Genomic DNA, 16,470 nt, shown 5'->3' with positions numbered 1-16,470 from the left:
CCCTCCTTTCACCCTCCTGCATGTTCAGGCCCCGATCACACAAAATCTTTTTCACTCCATCTTTCCACCTCCAATTTGGTCTCCCTCTTCTCCTCGTTCCCTCCACCTCCGACACATATATCCTCTTGGTCAATCTTTCCTCACTCATTCTCTCCATGCGCCCAAACCACTTCAAAACACCCTTTTCTGCTCTCTCAACCACGCTCTTTTTATTTCCACACATCTCTCTTACCCTTACGTTACTCACTCGATCAAACCACCTCACACAACACATTGTCCTCAAACATCCCATTTCCAGCACATCCATCCTCCTGCGCACAACTCTATCCATGGCCCACGCTTCGCAACCATACAACATTGTTGGAACCACTATTCCTTCAAACATACCCATTTTTGCTTTCCGAGATAATGTTCTCGACTTCCACACATTCTTCAAGGCCCCCAGAATTTTCGCCCCCTCCCCCACCCTATGATCCACTTCCGCTTCCATGGTTCTATCCGCTGCCAGATCCACTCCCAGATATCTAAAACACTTCACTTCCTCCAGTTTTTCTCCATTCAAACTCACCTCCCAATTGACTTGACCCTCAACCCTACTGTACCTAATAACCTTGCTCTTATTCACATTTACTCTTAACTTTCTTCTTCCACACACTTTACCAAACTCAGTCACCAGGTTCTGCAGTTTCTCACATGAATCAGCCACCAGCGCTGTATCATCAGCGAACAACAACTGACTCACTTCCCAAGCTCTCTCATCCCCAACAGACTTCATACTTGCCCCTCTTTCCAAACTCTTGCATTTACCTCCCTAACAACCCCATCCATAAACAAATTAAACAACCATGGAGACATCACACACCCCTGCCGCAAACCTACATTCACTGAGAACCAATCACTTTCCTCTCTTCCTACACGTACACATGCCTTACATCCTCGATAAAAACTTTTCACTGCTTCTAACAACTTTCCTTCCTCACCATATATTCTTAATACCTTCCACAGAGCATCTCTATCAACTCTATCATATGCCTTCTCCAGATCCATAAATGCTACATACAAATCCATTTGCTTTTCTAAGTATTTCTCACATATATTCTTCAAAGCAAACACCTGATCCACACATCCTCTACCACTTCTGAAACCACACTGCTCTTCCCCAATCTGATGCTCTGTACATGCCTTCACCCTCTCAATCAATTTTTTTTTTTTTTTTTTTTTTTATACTTTGTCGCTGTCTCCCGCGTTTGCGAGGTAGCGCAAGGAAACAGACGAAAGAAATGGCCCAACCCCCCCCCCCCATACACATGTACATACACACGTCCACACACGCAAATATACATACCTACACAGCTTTCCATGGTTTACCCCAGACGCTTCACATGCCTTGATTCAATCCACTGACAGCACGTCAACCCCTGTATACCACATCGCTCCAATTCACTCTATTCCTTGCCCTCCTTTCACCCTCCTGCATGTTCAGGCCCCGATCACACAAAATCTTTTTCACTCCATCTTTCCACCTCCAATTTGGTCTCCCTCTTCTCCTCGTTCCCTCCACCTCCGACACATATATCCTCTTGGTCAATCTTTCCTCACTCATTCTCTCCATGTGCCCAAACCATTTCAAAACACCCTCTTCTGCTCTCTCAACCACTCTCTTTTTATTTCCACACATCTCTCTTACCCTTACGTTACTTACTCGATCAAACCACCTCACACCACACATTGTCCTCAAACATCTCATTTCCAGCACATCCATCCTCCTGCGCACAACTCTATCCATAGCCCACGCCTCGCAACCATACAACATTGTTGGAACCACCATTCCCTCAAACATACCCATTTTTGCTTTCCGAGATAATGTTCTCGACTTCCACACATTTTTCAAGGCTCCCAAAATTTTCGCCCCCTCCCCCACCCTATGATCCACTTCCGCTTCCATGGTTCCATCCGCTGCCAGATCCACTCCCAGATATCTAAAACACTTCACTTCCTCCAGTTTTTCTCCATTCAAACTCACCTCCCAATTGACTTGACCCTCAACCCTACTGTACCTAATAACCTTGCTCTTATTCACATTTACTCTTAACTTTCTTCTTCCACACACTTTACCAAACTCAGTCACCAGCTTCTGCAGTTTCTCACATGAATCAGCCACCAGCGCTGTATCATCAGCGAACAACAACTGACTCACTTCCCAAGCTCTCTCATCCCCAACAGACTTCATACTTGCCCCTCTTTCCAGGACTCTTGCATTTACCTCCCTAACAACCCCATCCATAAACAAATTAAACAACCATGGAGACATCACACACCCCTGCCGCAAACCTACATTCACTGAGAACCAATCACTTTCCTCTCTTCCTACACGTACACATGCCTTACATCCTCGATAAAAAAAAAAAATCTCAATCAATACCCTCCCATATAGTTTACCAGGAATACTCAACAAACTTATACCTCTGTAATTTGAGCACTCACTCTTATCCCCTTTGCCTTTGTACAATGGCACTATGCACGCATTCCGCCAATCCTCAGGCACCTCACCATGAGTCATACATACATTAAATAACCTTACCAACCCATTTTTAGAAAGTTAAAATACAAGGAGGGGAGGATTTCTGGCCCCCCGCTCCCATCCCCTCTAGTCGCCTTCTACGATACGTGAGGAATGCGTGGGAAGTATTCTTTCACCCCTATCCCCAGGGATATTTCCTATCAATAAGAAATTTTTTTCATTTTAATCTGCCATTTCACACATTAGCAATGCAGTGCCAGGAACAGATGAAGAGAGGCCGTATTTGCTCACATACATTCCCTAACTGTCATGAGTGATGCAAAAAAATGCACAGGCCCCTGTCCATAACCAGGCCTCAAATATCTTTCTATGGTTTTCTCAAGCAGCTTCACATGTCATGGTTCACTCCATTAACAGCAAATCACCCCCTGTAAACTACATAGGTCCAATTCCATCCATCCTGTGCACACCTTTCACCCTCCTATATGTTCAGGTCCCAACTACTTAGAATCCATTTCACTCCATCCTTACATTTTCGGTTTGAACTCCACCTTCTCCTTTCCCCACCTCTACTTCCAACAAACATGTCCTCTTTGTCAAACTCTCCTCACTCAATCTCTCCATATGTCAAAATCACTTCAGCACACCTTCCACTCTCTCAGTCCCACACTTATTTCCACACATATTTCTTACACTCTTATTATTTACTCAATCAAACCTCCTCACACCAAATATTATCCTCAAACATTAAATACATTTTGTCCTTAAACATTAAATATCTAACTTACATATTACTTAAATACCTCTTTAATTTCTTGATAAACCCCCATAATGGAAACCCCTAAATTTTGGGGGCTCCATTGTTTAAGGGTTAAAGATCAAGTCCATTAACAGTGATATGACAACATTTGTTGAATTTGATAACTCAGAGGTGATGTAGATAACCTAAGTGCCCCCCCCCCCCCCCCCCATGCTTTTATCTTCAGTCTACTCCCTTCCTCATCAGTAGCAACTAAAGCCCTCAATATATTTCAGTAAAGTACTTGAGTAAATCTGGGCAAGTAGTAATGATAGAGAATCAAATATAATCATATTGTCAATGGGTGTAGTCTTTGCATCCTTAAGGACAATTTGCATGTTGGTAGGTGCCCCAATAATTTTTCAAGCATTTTTCTCTATTCTATTACAGGTAAGTTTTAATATCAGAAAAGACTGTGGTATCATATAAGGGTGGTAAGGCATTTCAGGAACACTGTAATCCATCCATAAAAGTTACATCAGGAAAATTTTTCATCACGAGTGACCCTTTTAACATGGATTTCAAAGGCTCAAATCACAACAGACTCAATTTGTGATAGGTTTTCCAAGAATATAACCCAATGTAACTTGAAACCTTGTTGTAAAGCGACACATTAATTTCTTTTGTGTCACTTTATTACCATAGTCATTCAAACATTCATCCAATTCTAGGTCTCATGTTCATTCATTTTTCTTGCAATTAATTCTTCAAAGTTGGTGCTAGTACCAATAATCAGCTCTTTAATGTTCATTTAAGTCATCATAAAATACTACAGGATATCTAGTATATTTTTGTACTTTATAACTGATATTCTTTTAGTCTGTGCCATCAATCATTTTGACATCATCATGAGAAGCACAGTAGACACAAGTATTTGTTCGTGTTATCCTCGGTAAAATTTCTAAATATCTCCACCGTTCATGTATTTTGCCCGAATAAACATCACTCACTCAACAGTGCTCTTTATCTCATTAATTATATTAATCATATGAATCATCATTACAATCTATGTGTTAGTGGTCAGGTATGGTGGACAAGATGGCAGCAGAGCAAAAAAGGTTACAGTTTCATTCACTGATAAAAGTGATATGTGTCTCCCAGCAAAATGAATTCCATCAACTACTACACTTCTCTACACTTTTTACCTAAATCAGGTAAGAGAAAAATAAAAACATAACAATACACAAAACCTCACCTCATATATCATTCAACCACAAAAACCAAAATGTTTCACATGGTTTTCACCAAGATGTCAACATGTAAGAGCACGACCCTACACCACACTTTTACCAACATTCTTTATTGAAGTTTTTGATGGAGAGCGTAGAGTCAAACAGAAGTGTTACACATAACAAAATCTATACACATGGTTGCCAGTAAATCAAAGTCTACTAAGAAGCCATGTTAGAAGAGAACAAATAATTCTAATAAAATCACGTGAATCATAAAGTATAGAACTAAGCTTAAATACTATTCTGAAAAAGTTCAAATCTATTTTTTTCAGATCACACAAAGATTATGCTGGAGGCAGGGGGGTTGGCATAAATATCAATCCATCATACTTGCATGCCAATGACTCGAAACTTCCCCTATCCATTGATTTACTCATACAAACATTATGGTTCAAAGCATTTTACATTCAAATCTCATATTTCCTTATATGAAAGGTCAATAAACTCAATGAATGAGAGATAATGACTTCATATGAAAAGGAAGTCTTCTGTCCAAGTGTGTCACTGTCTCACATGCCAGGTAAGGAAAGCTAACAGACAGAGGTGACAGAAGGAAGTATTCTCTTCATCTGTCATATCCTCAGATATGACGTTACCAAACCCTGCCAGGAGGAAATGATAACTTCACATGATGTACGTGCCTGAGCTGAGCAATGTTCTCTAAATGGGATTAAATCATAACACTGTACTAAGATCTAAAAATAAACATTGTGAAAGATAATCCATCAATATTCTAGAACTGCACAATATTCTAAAACTTCAATAGTCACATACATAGACTACAATAGTGCAATAACTCAAACTGAGTTACATTGTTCTGGGCTTGAGACTAAGCAACATGACCATACTGGAGTAAGTAATCCCCCAAATGTCTTGGGGTGACACATTCTACCAACACTATCAAGTGAAAGACATCCTTTGCGACACTGAGATTTTCAACCAGTCAGTATATTCCTATTTTTTTTTTTTGTTTTCACACAAACAGAGGCAACTGAACAGTGGTACTTCAGATTCAATGTGCTCAATGAAGCAGAAACCAATTCCTGAACCTGTAACATCAATATTACTCAATACAAAGTTTCAGGAAATTACTCTCTGTAGCACCCTCAACGCTTCTGTCTGGAGCCCAACATAAGCATAAAAGGTGTCAATTCTGTACAACACTGCGCACGATTACTACAGCCTAGAGAACTAGCCTGAGACTGGACCTAACCAGAGCCAGACAAGCCCTACACTAGCCAGGGTTGGTCCCGGACCTAACCAGAGCCAGACAAGCCCTACACTAGCCAGGGCTGGTCCCGGACCTAACCAGAGCCAGACAAGCCCTACACTAGCCAGGGCTGGTCCCGGACCTAACCTAAGGTAGCCAGACTGAGGACACACCAGACAGTAACTACACTTCAACAATTGGTGCCAGTACTTGATATGAAACATGTCTAGATTATATAAAGCAAATGTTTCCCTCCCGGCATTTACCTGACAATATGAGGAGTGGTAGTGGTATAGTGTGGTGTGTGGTGGCGGGCCAGTGTTTACATGGTTGGAGGGAGGCAGTCTGGTTATTTGTGTTGCTCTCCTGCTGTGGCCGCCCTGCCTGCCCCTACATCTGCCCTACCTACCCTCCTCCATCATAAACCAAGACATTTACAGGATAAAATATAGGAATTACGGTGTCACAAACCTGCCACACAGTGTTTGACCTCGCCTGACCTATCCCCAAGGTAAATAAGCAGGAAAAACAGCTCGCGCCACCCCGGGTTCCCCAACATTCATAAAGAGAACGTAACATCTTTCAAAACTTGTTTACCTTACACCTTCTTTGTTATATTATAATTATATTAATATTCAACATTCTCATACATAATTATAATGATATTACACTTCTCTTATACCATGTTACATTTACAATTAGGTAGTGAAGTAACAATAGTATTGGAACGAACCTAGTAAGAATCAACACTACATAGCCACAAGTTATATTATGGTGTGTGCATCCAGACACTATCCTGATTCGGCTTGAATCAGTGGCTGCTGACACTATCCTGAGCCAGCTTGGATTAGTGGCTCCAGACATTATCCTGATTCAGCTTGAATCAGTGGCTGCTGACACTATCCTGAGCCAGCTTGGATCAGTGGCTCCAGACACTATCCTGATTCAGCTTGAATCAGTGGTGCTGACACTATCCTGAGCCAGCTTGGATCAGTGGCTCCAGACACTATCCTGATTCGGCTTGAATCAGTGGCTGCTGACACTATCCTGAGCCAGCTTGGATTAGTGGCTCCAGACATTATCCTGATTCAGCTTGAATCAGTGGTGCTGACACTATCCTGAGCCAGCTTGGATCAGTGGCTCCAGACACTATCCTGATTCAGCTTGAATCAGTGGTGCTGACACTATCCTGAGCCAGCTTGGATCAGTGGCTCCAGACACTATCCTGATTCAGCTTGAATCAGTGGCTGGTGACACTATCCTGAGCCAGCTTGGATCAGTGGCTCCAGACATTATCCTGATTCAGCTTGAATCAGTGGCTGCAGACACTATCCTGAGCCAGCTTGGATCAGTGGCTCCAGACATTATCCTGATTCAGCTTGAATCAGTGGCTGCAGACACTATCCTGAGCCAGCTTGGATCAGTGGCTCCAGACACTATCCTGATTCAGCTTGAATCAGTGGCTGCTGACACTATCCTGAGCCAGCTTGGATCAGTGGCTCCAGACACTATCCTGATTCAGCTTGAATCAGTGGCTGGTGACACTATCCTGAGCCAGCTTGGATCAGTGGCTCCAGACACTATCCTGATTCAGCTTGAATCAGTGGCTGCTGACACTATCCTGAGCCAGCTTGGATCAGTGGCTCCAGACACTATCCTGATTCAGCTTGAATCAGTGGCTGCAGACACTATCCTGAGCCAGCTTGGATCAGTGGCTCCAGACACTATCCTGATTCAGCTTGAATCAGTGGCTGCAGACACTATCCTGAGCCAGCTTGGATCAGTGGCTCCAGACATTATCCTGATTCAGCTTGAATCATCCTGATTCAGCTGAATCAGTGGCTCAGACACTATCCTGAGCCAGCTTGGATCAGTGGCTCCAGACACTATCCTGATTCAGCTTGAATCAGTGGCTGCAGACACTATCCTGAGCCAGCTTGGATCAGTGGCTCCAGACATTATCCTGATTCAGCTTGAATCAGTGGCTGCTGACACTATCCTGAGCTAGCTTGGATCAGTGGCTCCAGACACTATCCTGATTCAGCTTGAATCAGTGGCTGCTGACACTATTCTGAGAAAGCTTGGATCAGTGGCTCCAGACACTATCCTGATTCAGCTTGAATCAGTGGCTGCTGACACTATCCTGAGCCAGCTTGGATCAGTGGCTCCAGACACTATCCTGATTCAGCTTGAATCAGTGGCTGCTGACACTATCCTGAGCCAGCTTGGATCAGTGGCTCCAGACACTATCCTGATTCAGCTTGAATCAGTGGCTGGTGACACTATCCTGAGCCAGCTTGGATCAGTGGCTCCAGGCATTATCCTGATTCAGCTTGAATCAGTGGCTGCTGACACTATCCTGAGCCAGCTTGGATCAGTGGCTCCAGACATTATCCTGATTCAGCTTGAATCAGTGGATGCAGACACCATCTTGAGCCAGCTTGGATCAGTGGCTCCAGACACTATCCTGATTCAGCTTGAATCAGTGGTGCAGACACTATCCTGAGAAAGCTTGGATCAGTGGCTCCAGACACTATCCTGATTCAGCTTGAATCAGTGGTGCAGACACTATCCTGAGAAAGCTTGGATCAGTGGCTCCAGACACTATCCTGATTCAGCTTGAATCAGTGGCTGCTGACACTATCCTGAGAAAGTTTGGATCATTGGCTATTGACTCTATCCTGAGCCAGCTTGTATCAGTGGCTTCACACACTATCATGGGCCAGCTTGGATCAGTGGCTCCAGACACTATCCTGATTCAGCTTGAATCAGTGGCTGCTGACACTATCCTGAGCCAGCTTGGATCAGTGGCTGCTGACACTATCCTGAGCCAGCTTGAATCAGTGGCTGCAGACACTATCTTGAGCCAGCTTGGATCAGTGGCTCGACATTATCCTGATTCAGCTTGAATCAACGGCTGCAGACACTATCCTGATTCAGCTTGAATCAGTGGCTGCTGACACTATCCTGAGCCAGCTTGGATCAGTGGCTCCAGACACTATCCTGATTTAGCTTGAATCAGTGGCTGCTGACACTATCCTGAGAAAGCTTGGATCATTGGCTGCTCACACTATCCTGATTCAGCTTGGATCAGTGGCTCTACACACTATCATGAGCCAGCTTGGATCAAAGGCTCCAGACACTATCCTGATTCAGCTTGAATCAGTGGCTGCTGACACTATCCTGAGCCAGCTTGGATCAGTGGCTCCAGACACTATCCTGATTCAGCTTGAATCAGTGGCTGCTGACACTATCTTGAGCCAGCTTGGATCAGTGGCTCCAGACATTATCCTGATTCAGCTTGAATCAGTGGCTGGTGACACTATCCTGAGCCAGCTTGGATCAATGGCTCCAGACACTATCCTGATTCAGCTTGGATCAGTGGCTGCAGACACTATCCTGATTCAGCTTGAATCAGTGGCTCCAGACACTATCCTGAGAAAGCTTGGATCATTGGCTATTGACACTATCCTGAGCCAGCTTGAATCAGTGGCTCCACACACTATCCTGAACCAGCTTGGATCAGTGACTCCAGACACTATCCTGATTCAGCTTGAATCAGTGGCTGCTGACACTATCCTGATTCAGCTTGAATCAGTGGCTGCAGACACTATCCTGAGCCAACTTGGATCACTAGCTGCAGACACTATCCTGAGCCAGCTTGGATCAGTGGCTGCTGACACTATCCTGAGCCAGCTTGGATCAGTGGCTACATACACTATCCTGAGCCAGCTTGGATCAGTAGCTGCAGACACTATCCTGAGCCAGCTTGGATCAGTGGCTGCAGACTCTATCCTGAGCCAGCTTGGATCAGTGGCTGATGTCACTATCCTGAGCCAGCTTGGATCAATAGCTGCAGACACTATCCTGAGCCAGCTTGGATCAGTAGCTGCAGACACTATCCTGAGCCAGCTTGGATCAGTGGCTGCTGACACTATCCTGAGCCAGCTTGGATCAGTGGCTACATACACTATCCTGAGCCAACTTGGATCAGTGGCTGCTGACACTATCCTGATTCAGCTTGAATCAGTGGCTGCTGACACTATCCTGAGCCAGCTTGAATCAGTGGCTCCAGACACTATCCTGATTCAGCTTGATTCAGTGGCTGCTGACACTATCCTGAGCCAGCTTGGATCAGTGGCTGCTGACACTATCCTGGGCCAGCTTGGATCAGTGGCTCCAAACACTATTCTGATCCAGTTTAGATCAGTGGTGCAGACACTATCCTGAGCCAGCTTGGATCAGTGGGTGCAGACACTATCCTGAGCCAGCTTGGATCAGTGGCTACATACACTATCCTAAGCCAGCTTGGATCAGTAGCTGCAGACACTATCCTGAGCCAGCTTGGATCAGTGGCTGCTGACACTATCCTGAGTCAGCTTGGATCAGTGGCTGCTGACACTACCCTGAGCCAGCTTGGATCATAGGCTGCAGGCATCATCCTGACCAGCTTGAATCAGTGGCTTCAGACACTGTCCTGAGGCAGATTGGACCAATGGCTGCTGACACTATCCTGAGCCAGCTTGGATCAGTGGCTGCTGACACTGTCCAGAGCCAGCTTGGATCAGTGGTTGCAGACACTATCCTGAGCCAGCTTGGATCACTGGCTGCAGACATTATCCTGAGCCAGCTTGGATCAGTGGCTGCTGACACTGTCCTGAGGCAGCTTGGATCAGTGGCTGCTGACACTATCCTAAGCTAACTTGGATCAGTGGCTGCTGACACTATCCTGATTCAGCTTGGATCAGTGGGTGCAGACACTATCCTGAGCCAACTTGTATCATTGGGTGCAGACACTATCCTGAGCCAGCTTGGATCAGTGGCTGCAGACACTACCCTGCGCCAGCTTGGTTCAGTGGCTGCTGACACTATCCTGAGCCAGCTTGGACCAGTGCCTCTATACACTATCTTAAGCCAGCTTGAATCAGTGGCTGCAGACACTAACCTAAGCCAGCTTGGATCAGTGGCTGCAGACATTATTATGAGCCAGCTTGGTTCAGTGACTGCCAGCACTAGCCAGAACTGTGATCAATAGCTGCTGACACTAGTCAGATCCAGCCAAGATCAGTGGCTGCTGGCACTAGCTAGAGCTAATCAGGAGCAATGGCTGTTGACAGTGGCTAGAGATAGCCAGCCTATGTGGCTGTTGACACTAGCTAGAGCTAATCAGGAGCAATGGCTGTTGACAGTGGCTAGAAAGTCCAGTCTATGTGGCTGTTGACACTAGCCAGGACCAGCCAGTCTATGTGGCTGTTGACACTAGCCAGGACCAGCCAGTCTGTGTGGCTGTTGACACTGGCCAGGACCAGCCAGTCTATGTGGCTGTTGACACTAGCCAGGACCATCCAGTCTTGTGTGGCTGTTAACACTAGCCTGGACCAGGTGGTCTGAGTGGCTGTTAACACTAGGCAGGACCAGCCAGCCTGTGTGGCTATTGACACTAGTCAGGACCAGCCAGTCTTGTGTGGCTGTTGACACTAGCCTGGACCAGCCAGTCTATGTGGCTGTTGACACTAGCCTGGATTAGCCAGTCTGTGTGGCTGTTGACACTAGCCAGGACCAGCCAGTCTGTGTGGCTGTTGACACTAGTCAGGACCAGTCAGTCTATGTGGCTGTTGACACTAGCCTGGACCAGCCAGTCTATGTGGCTGTTGACACTAGCCTGGATTAGCCAGTCTGTGTGGCTGTTGACACTAGCCAGGACCAGCCAGTCTGTGTGGCTGTTGACACTAGCCTGGACCAGTCAGTCTATGTGGCTGTTGACACTAGCCAGGACCAGCCAGTCTGTGTGGCTATTGACACTAGCCAGGACCAGCCAGTCTGTGTGGCTGTTGACACTAGTCAGGACCAGCCAGTCTGTGTGGCTGTTAACACTAGTCAGGACCAGCCAGTCTGTGTGGCTGTTAACACTAGTCAGGACCAGCCAGTCTGTGTGGCTGTTGACACTAGCCAGGACCAGCCAGTCTGTGTGGCTGTTAACACTAGCCAGGACCACCCAGTCTATGTGGCTGTTGACACTAGACACTAGTTCTGACTAGTCAGGACCAGCCAGTCTGTGTGGCTGTTAACACTAGTCAGGACCTGCCAGTCTGTGTGGCTGTTGACACTAGTCAGGACCAGCCAGTCTGTGTGGCTATTGACACTAGCCAGGACCATCCAGTCTTGTGTGGCTGTTAACACTAGCCTGGACCAGGTGGTCTGAGTGGCTGTTGACACTAGCCTGGACCAGCCAGTCTATGTGGCTGTTGACACTAGCCAGGACCAGCCAGTCTATGTGGCTGTTGACACTAGCCAGGACCAGCCAGTCTGTGTGGCTATTGACACTAGCCAGGACCAGCCAGTCTATGTGGCTGTTGACACTAGCCTGGACCAGGTGGTCTGAGTGGCTGTTGACACTGGCCAGGACCAGCCAGTCTGTGTGGCTGTTGACACTAGCCAGGACCAGCCAGTCTTGTGTGGCTGTTAACACTAGCCTGGACCAGGTGGTCTGAGTGGCTGTTGACACTAGCCTGGACCAGCCAGTCTGTGTGGCTGTTGACACTAGTCCTGGCTGTCATTAGTGTGGATCAGCCAGGCTTTATGGCTGCTGATGCTAGCCAGGACCAGCAAGGCTTTGTGGCTGCTGGCAACAGTCAGGACCAGCAGCAGCCACTAGCCAGAAGCAGCCAGGTTGTAAATGCTATTACTCACCAGGACAAGTCAGGCTATATAGCTGCTGGCAATAACCTGGACCAGCCAGAATCTATGGCTACTGACACTAGCTGGGATTAGCCAGACTCTATGACTGCTGATACTAGCCAAGACCATCCAGGCCATTTAGCTACTGATATGAGCTAGGATCAACCAGGCTCTGTGCCAGCTGACATTAGCCAGGCTATATGGCTAGTGATAATAGACGGGACCAACTGGCCTGGATGGCTGCTGACACTCACCAGGATCAACCAGACTGTATAACTGCTGACACTTGCCAGGCTATATGTCTGGCGACACTAGCCACGACCAACCAGGTTTTAATGCTGCTGGCACTAGTGAGGACCAGCCAGGCTCTATGACTGCTGACACTAGCCAGGACCAGCCAAGCTCTATGACTGCTGACACTAGCCAGGACCAGCCAAGCTCTATGACTGCTGACACTAGCCAGGACCAGCCAAGCTCTATGACTGCTGACACTATTCAGGACCAGCCAAGCTCCATGACTGCTGACATTAGCCAGTAGCAGACAGGCTTTATGGTTGCTGACATTAACCAAGACCAAGCACCCTATATAGCCACTGATATTAGCTAGGACCTGCCAGACTATATGGCTGCTGTTGTTAGGCAGGACCAGCCAGGCTGATTGGCTGCTGACTCTAGCTAAGACCAACCATGCTATATAGCTACTGACACTAGCCAGGTCTTGCCAGACTATATAGCTTCTGACACTAGCAAGAACCTGTCAAGCTGCATGGCTGCTGAAACTAACTAGGGCCAATCAAACTGTATAGCTGCTGACAGTAGCCAAGACTAGCAAGGCTGGATGAGTACTAACACTAGCCAGGAACTTCCAGGCTGTATGTCTACTGACACTAGCCACAAACAGCCAGTTCTTTGTGGCTCCTTATGTTGGCACATATCCAAGATTTGGTTTCTGTAAAGGGTGAATTATGGACTTGTCCAGATGATAATCAAAAAGTCAAAACATGAGTATTATGTAAGAAAACAATGTAACTTACAGAAATTTATGCATTTGACAAATGAATCTTCAACAGAGAGAAATTTTCCAAGTTATAAACATGTCATTACTCTAGTAAGATGGTCATGAGTGTAATCAATGAAACAATTAAGAATACACATATATTCATTTCTATTTCCTTTCAAGGGACTCAAAAGGGTGATTAATTATACAATATATAAATCAGCATCATTACTGATCAAGTTTATTGTATACTCTATGGCTGAAGGGCTGGTACATGGGAGCGTACCACACTCCCTCATCCTGCCATGGACACTTCCTTGGCCCACGCCATCCATGGCCCACCAAGAAGGTGCTAGTGTTGGCTGAGCCTACTACCACTTGTTCTCTTAACCAACCACCTTACTGTCCAACCTGCCAACCATCGTGCTGTCTTACTACACCAACACCCATCGTGCTGTCTCACTACCCCAACACCCAACCTGCCAACCATCCTACTGTCTTATTAACCCAACACCCATCCTACTGTCTTACTACCCCAACACCCATCCTGCTGTCTTACTACCCCAGCACCCAACCATCCTACTGTCTTACTACTCCAACACCCATCCTACTGTCTTACTACCCTGACACCCATCCTGCTGTCTTACTACCTCAACACCCATCCTGCTATCTTACTACCCCAACACCCAACCTGCTGTCTTACTACCCCAACACCCAACCATCCTGCTGTCTTACTACCCCAACACCCAACCTGCCAACCATCCTACTGTCTTATTAACCCAACACCCATCCTACTGTCTTACTACCCCAACACCCAACCTGCTGTCTTACTACCCCAGTACCCAACCATCCTACTGTCTTACTACTCCAACACCCATCCTACTGTCTTACTACCTCAACATCCATCCTGCTGTCTTACTACCCCAACACCCAACCATCCTACTGTCTTACTACCCCAACACCCAACCTGCCAACCATCCTGCTGTCTTACTACCCCAACACCCAACCATCCTACTGTCTTACTACCCCAACACCCAACCATCCTACTGTCTTACTACCCCAACACCCAACCATCCTACTGTCTTACTACCTCAACACCCAACCATCCTCCTGTCTTACTACCCCAACACCCAACCATCCTACTGTCTTACTACCCCAACACCCAACCATCCTACTGTCTTACTACCCCAACACCCAACCATCCTACTGTCTTACTACCCCAACACCCAACCATCCTACTGTCTTACTACCCCAACACCCAACCATCCTACTGTCTTACTACCCCAACACCCAACCATCCTACTGTCTTACTACCCCAACACCCAACCTACCAACCATCCTGCTGTCTTACTACCTCAACACCCATCCTACTGTCTTACTACCTCAACACCCAACCATCCTACTGTCTTACTACCCCAACACCCAGTCTGCTATCTTACTACCCCAGCACCCAACCTGCCAACCATCCTGCTGTCTTACTACCCTAACACCTAACCTGCTGTCATACTATCCCAACACCCATCCTGCTGTCTTACTACCCTAACACCCAACCTGCTGTCTTACTACCCCAACACCCAACCATCCTACTGTCTTACTACCCCAACACCCAACCTACCAACCATCCTGCTGTCTTACTACCCCAACACCCATCCTATTGTCTTACTACCTCAACACCCAACCATCCTACTGTCTTACTACCCCAACACCCAGTCTGCTATCTTACTACCCCAGCACCCAACCTGCCAACCATCCTGCTGTCTTACTACCCTAACACCTAACCTGCTGTCATACTATCCCAACACCCATCCTGCTGTCTTACTACCCTAACACCCAACCTGCTGTCTTACTACCCCAACACCCAACCTACTGTCTTGCTACCCCAACACCCAATCTGCTGTCATACTACCCGAACACCCATCCTACTGTCTTACTACCCCAACACCCAACCTGCTGTCTTACTACACTAACACCCAACCTGCTGTCTTACTACCTCAACACCCAACCTGCTGTCTTACTACCCCAATACCCATCCTGCTGTCTTACTACCCCAACACCCAACCTACTGTCTTGCTACCCCAACACCCAATCTGCTGTCATACTACCCGAACACCCATCCTACTGTCTTACTACCCCAACACCCAACCTGCTGTCTTACTACACTAACACCCAACCTGCTGTCTTACTACCTCAACACCCAACCTGCTGTCTTACTACCCCAATACCCATCCTGCTGTCTTACTATCCCAACACCCAACCTACCAACCATCCTACTGTCTTATTACACCAACACCCAACCTGCAAACTTTCGCAATTTGTTACCCGAATCAGCCACCAGCGCTGTATCATCAACAAACAACTGACGCACTTCCCAAGCCCTCTCATCCACAATAGACTGCATACTTGCCCCTCTCTCCAAAACTCTTCCATTCAAATCATTAACCACCCCATCCATAAACGAATTAAACAACCATAGAGTCATCACACACCCCTGCCACAAACTGACATTCACTGGGAACCAATCACTTTCCTCTCTTCCCACCCACACTCATGCCTTACATCCTTGATACTTTTCACTGCTTCTAGCAACTTACTTCCCACACCTTATACTCTTAATACCTTCCACAGAGCATCTCTATCAACTCTATCACATACCTTCTCCAGATCCATAAATGCCACATACAAATTCATTTGTTTTTCTATATATTTCTCACATACATTCTTCAAACACCTGAACCACACATCCTCTACCACTTCTGAAACCAGACCACTCTTCCCCAATCTGATGCTCTGTACATGCCTTCATCCTCTCAATCAATACCCTCCCATATAATTTCCCAGGAATTCTAAACAAACTCATACCTCTGTAATTTAAAAGTTCACCTTTATCCCCTTTGCCTTTGTACAGTGGCACTATGCATGCATTCTGCCAATCCTCAGGCACTTCACCATGCACCATACATACATTGACTATCCTCACCAACCAGTCAACAACACAGTCACCCCCTTTTTTAATAAATTCCACTGCAATACCAT

General features: G+C 46.4%; 1 protein-coding gene across 2 annotated transcripts in view; it reads right to left on the bottom strand.

Moving 5' to 3' along the window:
• LOC139754818 (uncharacterized) overlaps positions 1 to 6,316 on the bottom strand; it is a 105,545-nt gene extending 99,229 nt beyond the window's left edge. Inside the window, exon 1 of one of the 2 annotated variants that reach the window (XM_071672669.1) lies at positions 6,234 to 6,316. The gene's annotated coding sequence lies outside the window, so the exon portion shown is untranslated. Of the gene's footprint in view, positions 1 to 6,028; positions 6,180 to 6,233 lie in introns of those variants that run through there. The other variant, XM_071672670.1, reaches the window with a different exon arrangement.
• Between the last annotated feature and the right edge of the window lie 10,154 nt (positions 6,317 to 16,470).

The sequence above is a fragment of the Panulirus ornatus genome, chromosome 17, assembly GCF_036320965.1.
Source record: "Panulirus ornatus isolate Po-2019 chromosome 17, ASM3632096v1, whole genome shotgun sequence".
In the NCBI taxonomy this organism is placed as follows: Eukaryota; Metazoa; Arthropoda; class Malacostraca; order Decapoda; family Palinuridae; genus Panulirus; species Panulirus ornatus.
Note: the sequence above shows the minus strand (reverse complement) of the source record. Positions and strands in the feature narration are given on the sequence as shown.